Source organism: Coregonus clupeaformis, unplaced genomic scaffold (assembly GCF_020615455.1).
Source record: "Coregonus clupeaformis isolate EN_2021a unplaced genomic scaffold, ASM2061545v1 scaf0401, whole genome shotgun sequence".
NCBI classification, from domain to species: Eukaryota; Metazoa; Chordata; class Actinopteri; order Salmoniformes; family Salmonidae; genus Coregonus; species Coregonus clupeaformis.
Window position 1 is genome coordinate 220,613 of NW_025533856.1, and position 19,388 is coordinate 240,000.

The following is a 19,388-nucleotide window of genomic DNA, read 5'->3' on the forward strand; positions in this document are numbered from 1 at the left end:
TTACTGTAGATCTGCCCTGGGACCTAGAACACTATCTGCACATACAGTTAAAATATGTCACCCTCATTGAACAAGCCCTTTTCTCACCAAGTCTGTTTTTTTAAATAAATGAATACGAGCACGTCTTTTATGACGCCATTCACACCAATTGCGAAATATCGTTGCCGCAATCCGTCAATAATTTTATTCGGAACAGGTCATATTTGTTTTGTCTTTTCACATGCAAAAATATTCTGTTAGCCAATGAAATTGTTATCTGGGACATGTGTTCTGCCACTGACAGGCTGCACACCGTGACTGGCAGGTCTGTGGGGTCGTTATGTGAATTAATTAATTAATTACTTAATGTCTCTCTGCCTGTTTTTTTACGTTTGAAATGCATCAGTGCAGCAATGTATCAATTTCACACCAGAGTTTCTGTCGCTCTCACCATTCAAACTTCCCTGCCAGTTCATTGCCAACGCTGTAGCCTATTTTATAGCCATTCAGCATGCAAGAGGCTCAAAGCTTCTCTCCTCAAATAGGCCTATGCCTATTCGTTTAAAAAAATTGCTCGAAATATGTTTAAAACTATAGGTATTGCTGTTCATTTTATTTAGGCTACTCGTTCAAGAGCTAGAGAGGGGGGAAGAGATAGGTCAGTGGAGTTGCCAGCGGAGATGCGTGAATTGCGCAAGAAGGGAACTGAGAAGAAGACAGAGAGATGTGTAGCCTAAATTAGAAGTTAATTAATATATTAATGCATCATTCGTATAGCCTATATATTAGGCTATATATTATCAGCCTGCTAAAGTGAATCTAGACGACCACCTGTGCTATAGGCAAACCTAAAAGACAGAGACAACAAAATATCCGCCGGAGATTACACTCATTAAGTGTTTGCACAGATTTAGATAAAGGACTCAAATTAAAATGTAGTCTCAACATAACCACCCATTGCTTCACTAACATTTATCAACAGCAGATCATTAGGCTATGGACATGTTGCTATGGACAGGTTGCTATGGACAGGTGCATGTGTTTCTATTTTCTAATGGTTGTTAATTTCATCTTCATATAGCCTGTATCACAGCTGTCTCTATTCCTTCCACTTAAAACTTTCCTCCTCAATTTATATGATAGGCTACATTGATTTAGCATTATTCTATAATGCAGATTCGTTTTGATATCCCACAGAAAGGATTTGAAGCTAAGGCAAGGTTGTTAATATGTAGGAATGACAACAGGTACCATTTTTGCGTTTCCTCTCTTATTAAATGGGGTGCTACGGAATGAAACGAGCTACGCTCCTTTCATGATTTACCCTAATATTACCAGTAGCATATCATATTACCAGTAGCATATCATACCAGTAGCATATCATATTACCAGTAGCATATCATATTACCAGTAGCATATCATATTACCAGTAGCATATCATATTACCAGTAGCATATCATATTACCAGTAGTATATCATATTACCAGTAGCATATCCATATTACCAGTAGCATATCATATTACAGTAGCATATCATATTACCAGTAGCATATCATATTACCAGTAGCATAAGACAACCAGTAGCATATCATATTACCAGTAGTATATCATATTTCCAGTAGCATATCATATTACCAGTAGCATATCATATTACCAGTAGCATATCATATTACCAGTAGCATATCATATTACCAGTAGTATATCATATTTCCAGTAGCATATCATATTACCAGTAGTATATCATATTTCCAGTAGCATATCATATTACCAGTAGTATATGAGTTTCTGTCATTACTACGTCCTCTCTAACCACTTTGAACAACATATTGCCATGGAGAACGACCGCAGCAGCATTGGTGACCTTATGCAGATTTTTCTGAAAAGGGGAAAACGTATTGGACTTGGTGAGAATGGTTTAGTGCGTCAAAATCGAATTTGTATTTCTGCCCTCCACTTGGTGAGAAAAGGCCTTTATACAGGATTATAAACTGGGTGGGTCGAGCCCTGAACGCTGATTGGCTGACAGCCGTGGTATACCACGGTATGACAAAACATGTATTTTTACTGCTCTAATTACATCGGTAACCCAGTTTATAATAGCAATAAGGCACCTCGGAGGTTTGTGGTATATGGCCAATATATCACGGCTAAGGGCTGTATCCAGGCCCATGTCTCAGCGTTGCGTCGCATAAGAACAGTCGTGGTAAATTGGCCATATACCACACCCCCTCGGGCCTTATTGCTTAAATGTAATGCTTCTATCTCCAGTTCTTCAGATGTGTCAAAGCCAGACAGACAGATGGAGGCGCAGACATCACAAAGCCATAGAATCAAATGAAATATTGAACAAAATGACAATCCAAATATGCAATCCATAGTGGAAGCATGATTGCACAAGCACAAACATCCATGAATTAGATGCACATCAGAGAGAGATAAATCGAGAATAGGCAGTGAGAAATGGAGAGAGAGAAATGAGAGAGAGAGAGAGAAATGGAGAGGAAGAAAGAGAGAGAGAGAAGAGAGAGAGAGAGAGAGAGAGAGAGAGAGAGAGAGAGAGAGAGAGAGAGAGAGAGAGAGACAGATACAGAGAAATAAATCAGTGCCAAAGCAGCTATAATGATAATTTTGAGCTCAGAGGAAGGAAGAGGTGGTGAATTAGCCAATAACACACTGCTCCAGATTTAGCAGCAATAAGTGCCGTGTCATAGAGCATGTCGGCGCAATTTCCCCCTCTCAATCTGGGGAGAGCAATCATCTCTTTAATTGGCTGAGTAATTAGGCCTTTAATTGCCCTCAAACAGCCCCTGCTGACAGGCAGAGAGCACAGTGACAGCCCAAAATGGCTGCCATGTGGGACACAGCACTGGACACAATGTGGCTGCCGTGTCAGCCAACTCCACCAGCAGGAGTGGTGTGAATTTGACTGAGTATTTGTGTGTTAGTTAATAAAGCTTCTCCTTTCTTCCTCCAGACCTGTATGAGGCCCCTGAGTTCTCTCTCAAATAATCTAGCCCGGCCTTCCTGTCTGTCTGGCTGGCTGGCTGGCTTGCTGGCTGGCCTTGGCTGTGTGAGAGAGTGCATGAGGTGTGGGAGAGTAGGGGTGATTGATCTGTGTTGTGTGTGTGTCCGAGGCCTGTGTGACTGTGTAGATATCCAGGGTTAGAGGTGCAGGAGACAATGTGCTGATGAGGGACATTCCAGACATCAAACAGGCCTGAGGCAGAGAGAACTGAGGGAGGATGAGGGATGCCTTGCAGCCAAATAAACTCTGGGAGGAGAGGGTGTGAGTGGTGGCTTTCCTGTGGAAAACAGAAGCCTGCCAGTGGGGTCAAAGGGCATGAGGGCAGGGGAGGGGCACTATCCTCTTCCTCACCCATCTGAGTTATGGGACACAGGTGCACCCTCTGTGTGTGAGAATGTGTGTCTATGTGTGTGTGTGTGTGTACTGGTGTGTTAACCACACTTGAGAGCTGATCATTTGTATGTGTGTGCGGTAGCTGACCTGAGAGCTGATGATTCTCTGGGAGGAGCGTTCGATGTTGGCAGGCAGGCCGAAAAACGCTGGCCGGTCGTCCTCTGGAAGATTCTCTATCACACCACGATAGTCCTGAACACACAAACATACACACACACACCACAGAGTTAAACGACTGACAGAGATGGTGTGTGTGTGTGTGTGTGTGTGTGTGTGTGTGTGTTTGTATAGTCTCACCAGTATGGAGCAGGAGTTGGGCAGGCTGATCTGCGACGGGAAGGCGTGGCCTCTCTTGCTGCGTTGGTTGTGATTGGCTGAGGCAGAAAGGAGACGTGAGGAGAAGAACTGTTCCAGGTAGGAGCGGAGGATCCTCAGGTCACATGGGTTATCTATCCTGCCGCCGTAGATGGCGTTCTCCAACAGACCATGGACAAACTCCCACTGGAACACCTTACCACCTTCAAACAGACGGTCGATGATCTCAAAGCCAGCCCGCAGATCAGACAGAGAGAACTCATAGAATTTAGTCCATCCCTAGAACCATAGAGAGAGAACAGAACATTAAAACTTTATCCATCCCTAGAACCACAGAGAGACAACAGAACATTAAAACTTAATCATCCCTAGAACCACAGAGAGAACATTATAACTTATTCCATCCCTAGAACCACAGACAGAGAGAACAGAACATTATAAATTATTCCTTCCCTAGAACCATAGAGAGAGAACAGAATATTATAACGTATTCCATCCCTAGAAAAGGTCATTAGAACCACAGACAGAGAAAACAGAGCATTAGAACTCGAGACGAAAGAACATAACAGAAACCAAATTAGAGTGACTGTCAGGAAAAAACAGCCTCTGTATCCAGCGAACTGTCAACTTGCTGAGACACTGCAGTGGCACTTCAGGCATCAATATGAACTAGCATCTGAAAGGAACATGAACTAGCATCAACAGTTGTCATCCAGTCAGTATGTACTGCAGAAGGTGAATGGCATTGATTCCATCAGACACGAGGAGAGAGAGGACACTATTTAAACCCCTTCCTGGGGTCCTCAAAGCTCCATACTCCACCAGGTCTAATTGATAGAGCTAGTATCAGTATTCTGATCAGTATTATACAGCCATATCATGCTAGTCTAGTGGCTGATAGTGTATCATCAGTGTTTGATAGTGGGATGCCGGGAGCTGTGGGACCAGAGATAGTGTGATATGGGATGCAGGAGCCTGTGGGACCAGAGATAGTGTGATATGGGATGCAGGAGCCTGTGGGACCAGAGATAGTGTGATATGGGATGCAGGAGCCTGTGGGACCAAAGATAGTGTGATATGGGATGCAGGAGCCTGTGGGACCAGAGATAGTGTGATGTGGGATGCAGGAGACTGTGGGACCAGAGATAGTGTGATATGGGATGCAGGAGCCTGTGGGACCAGAGATAGTGTGATATGGATGCAGGAGGCCTGTGGGACCAGAGATAGTGTGATGTGGGATGCAGGAGACTGTGGGACCAGAGATAGTGTGATATGGGATGAGGAGCCTGTGGGACCAGAGATAGTGTGATATGGGATGGGAGTCTGTGGGACCAGAGATAGTGTGATATGGGGATGCCGGAGCCTGTGGGACCAGAGATAGTGTGATATGGGATGCAGGAGCCTGTGGGACCAGAGATAGTGTGATATGGGATGCAGGAGCCTGTGGGACCAGAGATAGTGTGATATGGGATGCAGGAGCCTGTGGGACCAGAGATAGTGTGATATGGGATGCAGGAGCCTGTGGGACCAGAGATAGTGTGATATGGGATGCAGGAGAAGGCTGTGGGACCAGAGATAGTGTGATATGGGATGCAGGAGCCTGTGGGACCAGAGATAGTGTGATATGGGATGCAGGAGCCTGTGGGACCAGAGATAGTGTGATATGGGATGCAGGAGCCTGTGGGACCAGAGATAGTGTGATATGGGATGCAGGAGCCTGTGGGACCAGAGATAGTGTGATATGAGATGCAGGAGCCTGTGGGACCAGAGATAGTGTGATATGAGATGCAGGAGCCTGTGGGACCAGAGATATCTGATTATCAGCACACTGTGTAAGGTTCTATGTGTGGTCAGACTCCGATACTGTTAAGATGTGTGGCGAGATGCAGTGTCTTTCCCCCTCAGCCAAAATAACCCTGACCCTCCTCTAACATGCAGATCCCTACAGGGAATGTTGATGTGTTGATATTCCTGCCCTAGGACCATACGTGGGACTACCGGCGTGGTGACTCCTTGCTGTCCCCAGTCCGCCTGTACTGCTATTCAGTTTAAACTGTTCTGCCTGCGGTTATGGAACCCCTACCTGTCCCAGACCTGCTGTTTTAAACTCTAATGATCGGCTATGAAAAGCCAACTGAGATTTATTCCTGATTATTATTTGACCATGCTTGTCACTTATGAACATTTTGAACATCTTGGCATGGTTTCTGTTATAATCTCCACCCGGCACAGCCAGAAAGAGGACTGGCCACCCCTCATAGCCTGGTTCTCTGGAGGTTTCTTCCTAGGTTTTGCCTTTCTAGGGGAGTTTTCCTATTACCGTGCTTCTACACCTGCATTACTAGCTGTTTGGGGTTTTAGGCTGGGTTTCTGTACAGCACTTCGAGATATTAGCTGATGTAAGAAGAGGCTATATAAAATAAAAATTGATTGATTGATGTGTTGATATTCATATCAGGATCATTGCCTTCATTGTTATTCAGAGTGATGTGTGTATCTGTGTGTTAACCTCCTGAGGGTTTATTGATGGGCGGAAAAAATACTATTTCAATCAACCACATGCTGGGACAATGCATGCATGTACACATACTTTACCACAAAATGCATCAGGGGTCGAATAGAATCAGTGAAAACACACACCCACACACCCACACCACCCACACATCCACACACCCACACACCCACACATCCACACACCCACACACCCACACATCCACACACCCACACAACCACACAACCACCCACCCACACACCCACACACACCCACACACCCACACATCCACACATCCACACACCCACACACCCACACATCCACACACCCACACACCCACACATCCACACAACCACCCACCCACACACCCACCCACCCACACACCCACACACACACACCCACACACCCACACACCCACACACGTCTGATTGATGCTCTTCTGTGATGAGACTGATGAGCATAAACGTGTTGCAAAGCCCCGTCTGTGCGGATGGAAATGAATGAGTGTGTGTACGTTTTGTGTGTGCGTGTTTGTGTGGTCCTGTGAGTCACCAGTGTTAGTTGATGTGGTCGTCTCGCCTCAGTGATCTCCACTCTGCTGTTACAGCCGCTGTCCTCTGATTGAGATGGCAGGGGGTTGGGCTCACACTGCAGTCCAGTGTGTGTGTGTGTGTACACCATGCTTGATTGAGCTCTCATCCTCTTGTGTACTGTACTCTCTATCTCTCAGTAACAGTATAGATGCCCTTCTGCTGCCGTATCCACACCACCCCTCTCCAACTGCACACACACACGTCCCATGCTTCTGCATGAGTGGTTCTGTTCTCCAGAGGGTTGGAGAGAGGGAGGGAGGGAGGCTCCTGGCTCAGACACATCCAGCAGCAGTACAGTGGGGGTGAGACTGGGGGTGAGGCTGGGGGTGAGACTGGGGGTGAGGCTGGGGGTGAGACTGGGGGTGAGGCTGTGGTGTGTGTGAGATGGTCAGTAATTAGTCTGTTCATGTTCCAGTATGATAGACTAATTAACCTCTCTAATATTACACACTACCGCTGCTCTGCTGACTGCACACACAGAGAGAGAGAGAGAGAGAGAGAGAGAGAGAGAGAGAGAGAGAGAGAGAGAGAGAGAGAGAGAGAGAGAGAGAGAGAGAGAGAGAGAGAGAGAGAGAGAGAGAGAGAGAGAGAGAGAGAGAGAGAGAGAGAGAGAGAGAGAGAGAGAGCAGAGAGAGAGAGAGAGAGAGAGAGAGAGAGGTGGAAGGAAGAGTGACGGAGAAGAAGAGCGGTAGGAGAGATATGGAAGGGGAGAGCAGTATTTCATTAATAACTCTGGATGGATCCCTGGTTCCTTCTCATGTCGGTGTATTTAATTGGTGTGTTAATTATGTGTTCAGTCCCCGACGGGTATAGATACATTCTAATTATAGCCATCACTAAAACATCTGTGTCATCATGGCTCTCCATAGTGCTTTCAGTACCGCTGTGTACGTATGTACAGTATGTGTGAACACTTCAGCTATGAGTACGTGTGTGTTTAATTGTATATTAACTAGCATGGAGGGTGTTTGTAAATTAGGCAGCCCCTGGTCCTGAGTGTACTGCTGTTAACATGCTGTAGCTGGTAAAGCTGCTACAGAGCACAGGGGAGCAGTGAGAGTGCAGAATCTCTCTGTAGACTGGAGAGTGGAAGCACGCTAGTGTTCTTTATGACCTCACAGACAACGTTCCCAGGCTCTGCTGATGGCTGTGTGACCGCAGAGACCATGTTTCTAAAGGGTCAGGTTATACACACACTGTAAACACACATTAGTGGGGCTGCTCTAGTGGGCCACAACAGTCCCAGGGCATGATGGGAGCTGTAGTAGGTCATTAAATCGGAGGCACTGGGATGACTCCAGGGAACTGTAGTTTTATTTCCTGGGGGATGTAGTTTATAAGGTGCTGGGGTTCCTGTGGGATGTAGTTTAAAGTGCTGGGGTACCTAGGGGATGTAGTTTATAAGCTGCTGGGGTATTCATTTAGCAGACACTCTTATCCAGAGCGACTTACAGGAGTTAAGTGCCTTGCTCAAGGGCACATCGACAGATTTTTCACATAGTCCGCTTGAGGATTCACACCAGCGTCCTTTTGGTTACTGGCCCAACGCTCTTAACCGCTGGGCTACCACTACTAATTTATAACCGCTAGTGTAGTTTATAAGAAGCTAGGCTACCTGGGGGATGTAGTTTGTAAAGTGCTAGGGTACCTGGGGGGATGTAATTACGTCTCTCCTGGCAGACAGCGTGGAACCATGCGAGGCAGAAGAGGGACTGGGCTCTGGACAGCAGACCGCCTTTACTGATCTGCTCAGGGCTCCACGACTCATAGGTCCTCAACAAGTTTTTCTTTAGACCAGGAGGAGCCTGAGGGAGAGAAGTTTGACAATGAATTAGAAGATCCTGAGGATTTTGAATAGCCGAGGGCATAAATGGTGCTGTGAGCGAGGCTGGGATGGCAGTAGGGGCTCCAGGCTTTACCATGTTAAAAGCTCGCCTGAGGGAAGGAGAGATCAAGTGTGCTCCACTTCTCAACAGGGCCTGTGTGTTTCTGTGAGTGTCTGTTCCTTAATGCCGGGCTGTCAAACAGTGCAGCTGGTCAGTGGAGCCTGGCCTAGCCTGACTAACAGACTTCTCCTGGCTCTGCATACACTCAGCCCAATAACACGCCTCAGAAACACGCCTCAGTAACATGCCTCAAACAGCTAACACACCTGGGGCTACACGCTTCCACACCACATACACCCCGGGCTACATGTCTTAGTCAAACACGAGCTGCCACATACTGTATTACCATGGACAAGGTGTGTGTGTGTGTCTGTCTGTGTGTGTTTGTCTGTGTGTACATATATAGTGTTTGTACCTCGTAGGTGATCTTGAGGCTGGACTGCAACAGGATGGGGGGGAACTTGGGATGGACCTCAGCCGTAAGCCAGAGACGGAAGCCTGCTTTAGGCTGCAGAACATTCAGCTCCTACAGGAGAGAGACATCAATATATAAATGTGGTTAACATCACCCCAAACATTTGAGGATTCTCTCTCTCTCTCTCTCTCTCTCTCTCTCTCTCTCTCTCTCTCTCTCTCTCTCTCTCTCTCTCTCACTTTGTTATAATGTTAAGCAACAAAACATCTCCATTTCCCAGATGCCAAGAAGAGGAACAGGAGAATAACATAATTCATATAAACGCACACACTCAGTTCCCCTGCCCCTGAGCTGTAAATCTGCCATGTGTGTTTGATGTTGATTTTAGACATTTCTATGTAGAGAGAAAATGTTCAGAGCCCCAGTATACACAGGGTTGTGTGGCTCAGACGGGGACAGGGAGGTAGGAGAGGGGCACTGGAATATTCAGCACACAGCCACTGAAACGCACAGACACACACACAACCCTGGAGACATCAGGGGCTCTGAACACAGTGGCTCATGAATCACCTTTCTTTTGAGTTGAGATAAGAAACATAAATTAATACGGTACTTGAGCTCACAGATCAAAAGAAAGCATGGAGCATGTGTCTGTGACCAGGGTTATACTGGGGTTAGAGTGGAGGACCTACTGTGACCAGGGTTATACTGGGGTTAGAGTGGAAGATCTACTGTGACCAGGGTTAGACTGGGGTTAGAGTGGAGGACCTACTGTGACCAGGGTTAGACTGGGGTTAGAGTCGAGGATCTACTGTGACCAGGGTTATACTGGGGTTAGAGTGGAGGATCTACTGTGACCAGGGTTATACTGGGGTTAGAGTGGAGCATCTACTGTGACCAGGGTTATACTGGGGTTAGAGTGGAGCATCTACTGTGACCAGGGTTAGACTGGGGTTAGAGTGGAGGATCTACTGTGACCAGGGTTATACTGGGGTTAGAGTGGAGGATCTACTGTGACCAGGGTTAGACTGGGGTTAGAGTGGAGCATCTACTGTGGCCAGGGTTAGACTGTGGTTAGAGTGGAGGACCTACTGTGACCAGGGTTATACTGGGGTTAGAGTGGAGCATCTACTGTGACCAGGGTTATACTGGGGTTAGAGTGGAAGATCTACTGTGACCAGGGTTATACTGGGGTTAGAGTGGAAGATCTACTGTGACCAGGGTTAGACTGGGGTTAGAGTGGAAGATCTACTGTGACCAGGGTTATACTGGGGTTAGAGTGGAGGATCTACTGTGACCAGGGTTAGACTGGGGTTAGAGTGGAGGATCTACTGTGACCAGGGTTAGACTGGGGTTAGAGTAGAGCATCTACTGTGACCAGGGTTATACTGGGGTTAGAGTGGAGCATCTACTGTGACCAGGGTTATACTGGGGTTAGAGTGGAGCATCTACTGTGACCAGGGTTATACTGGGGTTAGGGTGGAGCATCTACTGTGACCAGGGTTAGACTGGGGTTAGAGTGGAGCATCTACTGTGACCAGGGTTAGACTGGGGTTAGAGTGGAGCATCTACTGTGACCAGGGTTAGACTGGGGTTAGAGTAGAGGATCTACTGTGACCAGGGTTAGACTGGGGTTAGAGTGGAAATCTGTGATGAAACACACACACACACCCAGTCACACACACACACACACACACACACCTGACGCATGAACTGGTAAGCTAAATTCTAGTCTGGCTGGATCGTCTCTCTAACGTATGCCACTATATGAGCAGAGAAGAGAGATGCAGAGAGAGACAAACAGTATCTCTCTCGTCTCATCATCTCATCTCCCCATCATTCATCCTCTCAACCTCTCGCTCCCTTCCCATCTTCCCCCCTCATCAGTGTGTTCCTTTCCTGGCTAATAAGCCCCGCTGGTGAAACATATGGAGTGGAGGAAGAAAAGATAAGAGCTAAATGAGTGCAAAGAGGGAGGGAGAGGGAGAGAAAGAAAGAAAGACAGAGCGAGAGAGATCATTATGTAAATGTGTACGTTATTCAAATCAGTCTGGCACCTTCAGAGAGAGGTGGGGGACCATGTCTGTCTTTTTCCATAGGGCAGGTCTCTGTGTGTGTGTGTGTGTGTGTGTGTATATAACTCAGAGCTGTGAGCTGAGTCTCCTGTATTGGAGGTTGAATCTCTCAGAAGTTCCATCCTGTTTCTGAGCTATGATTGGTGTGTTCTATTGGTGTGTTCTATTGGTGTGTTCTATTGGTGTGTTCTATTAGTGTGTTCTATTGGTGTGTTATATTGGTGTGTTCTATTAGTGTGTTCTATTGGTGTGTTCTATTGGTGTGTTCTATTGGTGTGTTCTATTGGTGTGTTCTATTGGTGTGTTCTATTGGTGTGTTCTATTAGTGTGTTCTATTGGTGTGTTCTATTAGTGTGTTCTATTGGTGTGTTCTATTAGTGTGTTCTATTGGTGTGTTCTATTAGTGTGTTCTATTGGTGTGTTCTATTGGTGTGTTCTATTAGTGTGTTCTATTGGTGTGTTCTATTGGTGTGTTCTATTGGTGTGTTCTATTGGTGTGTTCTATTGGTGTGTTCTATTGGTGTGTTCTATTAGTGTGTTCTATTGGTGTGTTCTATTAGTGTGTTCTATTGGTGTGTTCTATTGGTGTGTTCTATTGGTGTGTTCTATTGGTGTGTTCTATTAGTGTGTTCTATTGGTGTGTTCTATTAGTGTGTTCTATTGGTGTGTTCTATTAGTGTGTTCTATTGGTGTGTTCTATTAGTGTGTTCTATTGGTGTGTTCTATTGGTGTGTTCTATTAGTGTGTTCTATTGGTGTGTTCTATTGGTGTGTTCTATTGGTGTGTTCTATTGGTGTGTTCTATTAGTGTGTTCTATTGGTGTCTCTAACTTTTGGTCCTGTTTAAACACCATGGAAGCCCTTATCACAGTCATTTAGTATATAGTCTTTTATTAGGATCCCCATTAGCTGTGGCCAAGGCAGCAGCTACTCTTCCTGGGGTCCATTTCTGGAAACACATCTAACAAATATGACTGACTCAGTGATTGAATATGAATGTTGTGGTCTGCTCATGCTGCTCTGATTGTTGCTAGTGAATGACCAGTCACTCTGTTAATGTATTATGGTGGGGAATATTGAAGCATGTGATAGTTAGGGGCCGGAGGAGGGGTCCCTGGTAAACGTGTCAAACTGCTGCAGTGCAGATAGAGAGAGAGACGGAGAAAGAATGGAAGAGGGAGGGAGAGAGCCACCCTGCCAGCTTCAATTAAACTCAGAGAGCCTCTCTCTCTCTGTCTCTCTCTCTCTCTCTGAGGGTAGGGGAGGAGAAAAGGAGAGAAGAGGTGGATGATATAATAAAGAGAGGGTATCTCTCTGTCCTCTCTTCCCTCCACGGCTGCGTTTCACCTGTCTCCTCTGACTGACTGCATCCCTGCTCTCATCATTCATCCTCTCTTTCCATCACAGGTGGGAGAGAGGAAAGAGAGATTGGGATGTGTGAGAGAGAGAGAGAGAGAGAGAGAGAGGGAGAGTGGTTGAGAGAGAGAGAGAGAGATCTTCTGTAATAAGGTAGGGTTTAGTGCACAGCAGGAGCAGTGATGCTGCTGTACAGGCTAGGTCAGGAGAGATCTGAGGCTGAACCCCGGGAGAATAAGATTGGAACACACACACACAATCATCTCCCCCCAGAGAGATCTGACCTGCTACAGTGACACAGCACTAACCACATCCCCAGGGAACACATACACACTGTCTGTCCATGATGTATGAATCACAGCGATCCTAATCAGGGTATGATATGAGGTTTTTATAGCGTAATGATGTCATGTCATAGTATCGTGGGGACCAGGTTAGAGTTACGAGATAATTGGCTTGGTTCCACTGAGTCTGCATTCCTTATGTCAAAGGAGATTACTGATGTTTAGGATACCGTGATGGATGGACAGGATATATGACTTGGGGTAAAGAGTAATAACATCATAGAATGGGAGTGCTCATTGACGATGGCCAGATGGGTTTGAAGAAATGTGTAACCAAGAGTATAAAAGCTGTGAGATTTGTGTGTATGGGCAGTTCAACTGACAATGGGGCAAGGCTATGTCCGTTTGTTAGATGAAACCACGAGCTCATGATCCAATAAATACTTGGTATAAAATCTCCACAGAATGTCTAAGTAAATTCTTGCATCCTCACTTCTCAATACCAGAAACTCATCATAACAGGGTACAACTCATCATGCCTGCCTGCCTGTAACCACAGCACTGGGGATCTAATGACATTTTTACATTTACATTTTAGTCATTTAGCAGACGCTCTTATCCAGAGCGACTTACAGTTAGTGAGTGCATACATTTATTATTATTATTTATTTTTTTTCATACTGGCCCCCCGTGGGAATCGAACCCACAACCCTGGTGTTGCAAACGCCATGCTCTACCAACTGAGCTACATCCCTGCCGGCCATTCCCTCCCCTACCCTACCCTGGACGACGCTGTGCCAATTGTGCGCCGCCCCATGGGTCTCCCGGTCGCGGCCGGCTACGACAGAGCCTGGATTCGAACCAGGATCTCTAGTGGCACAGCTAGCACTGCGATGCAGTGCCTTAGACCACTGTGCCACTCGGACCCCGATGACGCATCTAGTGTCACACTGTGTCCATATTATCTCACAGCTCAACATAAACACACACACACACACACACCTTCTCTAGCAGGGGCAGCCATGCAGTCACCAGGTGCAGGTTTTTAAGGCAGAGCCAGTCTCCGCTGCGGGAACACTCTCTCAGAGTTGCTAAGGCCACATCAGCCTGGCCCTGGCCCATTGCCACCTGGGGAGAGACAGATCACATCAGATGCTCTGATGGTGCATATCAGTACATGTGAAAGCATGGGTAACCTCATCCAACACTGGTGTGTAGCACAACAGCAAGACCTATTGTATTGCGGCTGCGTGTAAGGTAGGTGCGTGTACCTCGTGGTAGTTGTCCCGTCCTACAGTCTCGGAGGCAAGCTCCAGTAGTTCCTGAGAGGGGTCTGCTCCAGGGGATATGGTGATGAGGACAGGTTCGATCTCCAGAGTCTCACTGTACAACCTCCTGAGGTTCAGAGGAGGAGGAGACAACTCCCTCATACCTGGAGACACGGAGAGACACAAAGAGAGAGAGAGAGAGAGAGAGGAGAGAGAGACACTTTTACAAATTGGAAAGAAGTTACAAAAAACAGAGCAAACTAGAATGCTATTTGGCCCTGAACAGAGAGTACACAGTGGCAGAATACCTGACCACTGTGACTGACCCAAAATTTAGTACATTTTTGACTATGTACAGACTCAGTGAGCATAGCCTTGCTATTGAGAAAGGTCGCCGTAGGCAGACCTGGCCCTCAAGAGAAGACAGGCTATGTGCACACTGCCCACAAAATGAGGTGGAAACTGAGCTGCACTTCCTAACTTCCTGCCAAATGTATGACAATATTAGAGACATATATTTCCCTCAGATTACACAGACCCACAAAGAATTCGAAAACAAATCCAATTTTGATAAACTCCCATATCCATTGGGTGAAATACCACAGTGTGCAATCACAGCAGCAAGATTTGTGACCTGTTGCCACAAGAAAAGGGCAACCAGTGAAGAACAAACACCATTGTAAATACAACCTACAGTATATTTATGTTGATTTATTTTCCTTTTTGTACTTTAACTATTTGCACATCATTATAACACTGTGTATATATATAATATGACATTTGAAATGTCTTTATTATTTTTTAACTTTTGTGAGTGTAATGTTTACTGTTCATTTTTTTATTGTTTAATTCACTTTTGTTTATCATCTATTTCACTTGCCATGCCAATAAAGCCCCTTAAATTGAATTGAGAGAGAGAATAAGAGTGAGACAAGGAGAGAGAGAGAGAGAATAAGAGTGAGAGAAGGAGAGAGAGAGAGAGAGAGAGAGAGAGAGAAAGAGAGAGAGAATAAGAGATCGAGAGAGAGAGAATAAGAGTGAGTGAAGGAGAGTGTGTGAGAGAGAGAGAGAGAGAGAGAGAGAGAGAGAGAGAGAGAGAGAGAGAGAATAAGAGATCGAGAGTGAGAGAGAGTGAGAGAAGGAGCGAGAGAGATCGAGAGAGAGAGAGAGAATAAGAGTGAGAGAGTGTGAGAGAAGGAGCGAGAGAGATCGAGAGAGAGAATTAGAGTGAGAGAAGGAGAGAGAGAGAGAGAGAGAGAATAAGAGTGAAAGAAGGAGAGAGAGAGAGAGAGTGAGAGAGAGAGAGAGAATAAGAGTGAAAGAAGGAGAGAGAGAGAGAGAGAGAGAGAGAGAGAGAGAGAGAGAGAGGGAGAGAATGAGAGAGAGAGACAGAGAGGAGAGAGAGAGAGAGAGACCATTGTAAATACAACCCATATTTATGTTTATTATTTTCCCTTTTGTACTTTAACTATTTACACATCGTTATAACACTGTACATAGCCATAATATGACATTTGAAATGTGTCTATTCCTTTGAAACTTGTGAATGTAATGTTAACTGTTAATTTTTGATTGATTATTTCACTTTATTATGAATTTAACTTGCTTTGGCAATGTAAACATACACTACCAGTCAAAAGTTTGGACACACCTACTCATGCAAGTTTTTTTCTACTCACTTTTTTTTTTTCCTATTTTCTACATTGTAGAATAATAGTGAAGACATCAAAACTATGAAATAACACATATGGAATCATGTAGTAACCAAAGAAGTGTTAAACAAATCAAAATATATTTTATATTTGAGATTCTTCAAATAGCCACCCTTTGCCTTGATGACAGCTTTGCACACTCTTGGCATTCTCTCAACCAGTTTAATGAGGTAGTCACCTGGAATTCATTTCAATTAACAGGTGTGCTTTGTTAAAAGTTAATTTGTGGAATTTCTTTCCTTCTTAATGCGTTTGAGCCAATCAGTTGTGTTGTGACAAGGTAGGGGGGGTATACAGAAGATAGCCCTATTTGGTAAAAGACCAAGACCATATTGGCAAGAATAGCTCAAATAAGCAAAGAGAAATGACAGTCCATCATTACTTTAAGACATGAAGGTCAGTCAATCCGTAAAATTTCAAGAACTTTGAAAGTTTCTTCAAGTGCAGTTATAAAAACCATCAAGCGCTATGATGAAACTGGCTCTCATGAGGACCGCCACAGGAATGGAAGACCCAGAGTTACCTCTGCTCAGAAATTGCAGCCCAAATAAATGCTTCACTGAGTTCAAGTAACAGACACATCTCAACATCAACTGTTCAGAGGGGACTGTGTGAATCAGGCTTTCATGGTCGAATTGATGCAAAGAAATCACTACTAAAAAGGACACCAATAAGAAGAAACCTGCTTGGGCCAAGAAACACGAGCAATGGACATTAGACCGATGGAAATGTGTCCTTTGGTCTGGAGTCCAAATTTGAGATTTTTGGTTCCAACCGCCATGTCTTTGTGAGATGCGGTGTGGGTGAACGGATGTTCTCTGCATGTGTAGTTCCATCCTTAAACATGGAGGAGGAGGTGTTATGGTGTAGGGGTGCTTTGCTGGTGACACTGTCTGTGATTTATTTAGAATTCAAAGCACACTTAACCAGCATGGCTACCACAGCATTCTGCAGCGATACGCCATCCCATCTGGTTTGGGCTTAGTGGGAATATCATTTGTTTTTCAACAGGACAATGACCCAACAGGCTGTGTAGGGGTTATTTAACCAATAAGGAGAGTGATGGAGTGCTGCATCAGATGACCTGACCTCCACAATCACCCGACCTCAATCAAATTGAGATGGTTTGGGATGAGTTGGACCCCAGAGTGAAGGAAAAGCAGCCAACAAGTTCTCAGCATATGTGGGAACTCCTTCAAGACTGTTGGAAAAGCATTCCAGGTGAAGCTGGTTGAGAGAATGCCAAGAGTGTGCAAAGCTTCTTTTTTTTTAAAATGGTGAGTCAAGCTTTTGACTGGTACTGTATGTTTCCCATGCCAATAAAGCCTTATCAATTGAATTGAATTGAATTGAATTGAGAGTGAGAGAGAGAGAGAGAGAGAGAGAGAGAGAGAGAGAGAGAGAGACTGTATATATACATAATATAACATTTGAAATGTCTTTATTCTTTTGGAACTTCTGAGTGTAATGTTCACTGTTAATATTGATTGTTTATTTAACTTTTTGTTTACTATCTACTTCATTGCTTTGGCAATGTTAACATACGTTTTCCATGCCAATAAAGCCCTTAAATTGAAATTGAATTGAAATTGAGAGAGAGAGAGAGAGAGAGAGCGGGGATTGAGATAAGTTAGCTATTGTTCTGTTTATTTTTAGCATTTTCTATCAAAACAGGGAGCAACATATTCTGTCCTCTCAACAGCCCTTGCAGTGTGCAGAGACTCATAGATCTGACCAAAGATCTAATTGTGCATCGAGGAACCTTTTCAAAAACACAGTATAGACATGTTCCTCTGAGGGTTATAGAGGAACAAAGGACACAATGAGACTATATAACATCCTCTCTTCTCCTTCCCTATTTTCTCTCCTCAGCACCATAGGCGTGTGGTCTCCTGCAGACAGTCATTTGGGCTGTGATTACACACTGTGACTCAGAGATGATTATCTAACCGGCTCCACGCTGTGAGTCTCTCTGTATGTGTGCGTGTGTGTGTGCGTGTTCTGCATCTAGGTGAATGTACTGACAGTAGCATCACGGGGTCTGCTCCTGTCTATCAGAAGTTTCCATGGTGATAAGGTCTATTTGTACACAGTCTTATGGGCTCTGGGATATGTGTTAAAGGTATTAGTAGAAATTAGCTCTAATAAATAGACTCACTGATCGGTTATCTCATCAACACACACACAGTGCAAGAATGATAATGACTCTGAATACCTGAGTTATACACACTCCATACCTTCTCCCCCGTCTCCCCCGTCTCCCCCCCACACACACACACACACACACACACACACCCCCACCCCCACCTTCTTCCTGTCTGCCCCACACACACACCAACCTTCTCCCCCGTCTGCCCCGAACACACCCCCACCTTCTACCCAGTCTGCCCCGAACACACCCCCACCTTCTCCCCAGTCTGCCCCGAACACACCCCCACCTTCTCCTCCCAGTCTGCCCCGAACACACCCCACCTTCTCCCTAGTCTTCCCCGAACACACCCCACCTTCTCCCTAGTCTTCCCCGAACACACCATAAGAGACCTAGCCTGCTGTCTTCTCTGGTAAAGGCTACTGCAGCAGCCAGAACCTTCCTTTGGTCTATGCTGCCAGACACTGTTGTCTCTCAGAGCACATAAGGCACATACACACACACCTACTGTATACACCTTCCTAATATTGAGTTGCACCCCTTTTGCCCTCAGAACAGCCTCAATTCGTCGGGGCATGGACTTTACAAGATGTCGACAGCATTCCACAGGGATGCTGGCCCATGTTGACTCAATGCTTCCCACAGTTGTGTCAAGTTGGCTGGATGTCCTTTGGGTGGTGGACCATTCTTGATACACACAGGAAACTGTTGAGCTTGAAAAACCCAGCAGCGCTGCAGTTCTTGGCATAAACCGGTGAGCCTGGCACCTACTACCATACCCAGTTCAAAGGCACCTAAATCTTTTGTCTTGCCCATTCACCCTCTGAATGGCACACATACACAATCCATGTCTTAATTGTCTCAAGGCTTAACAATCATTATTTAACCTGTCTCCTCCCCTTTATCTACACTGATTGAAGTGGATTTAACAGGTGACATCAATAAGGGATCATAGCTTTCTCCTGGATCCACCTGGTCAGTCTGTTATGGAAATAGCATGTTTTGTATAATCAGTATACATGTAGACACATAAACACACAGAGAAGAACAAAAGCCTTTCATTTACATTCTGATCGAACACACACACCCCCCAGCCCATGGCTAGAATGCCTTCCAGCGACCTTTTCCTATATTGCCATGGCAACGCTAAGAGAAACATCCCTCTGACTTGACACATTGATATGCCACACACATGCAAACGAGCACACCCAAACACACAGCACCTACACCACATCATTCCACAATGAAAGGGTATCTGATCAATATTCAGACAGGGTCTCTCCCTCTCTCTCTCCCACTCTCCCTCTCTCTCCCTCTCCCTCTCCCTCTCCCTCTCCCTCTCTCTCTCTCCCTCTCTCCCTCTCTCCCTCTCTCTCTCTCTCTCTCTCTCTCTCCCTCTCTCCCTCTCTCTCTCTCTCTCTCTCTCTCTCTCTCTCTCTCTCTCCCTCT

The 19,388-nt window shown here is 45.5% G+C and overlaps 1 pseudogene; it reads right to left on the reverse strand.

Moving 5' to 3' along the window:
* The window catches only part of LOC123484662, a 171,646-nt pseudogene that overhangs the window by 27,790 nt on the left and 124,468 nt on the right, over positions 1-19,388 (reverse strand).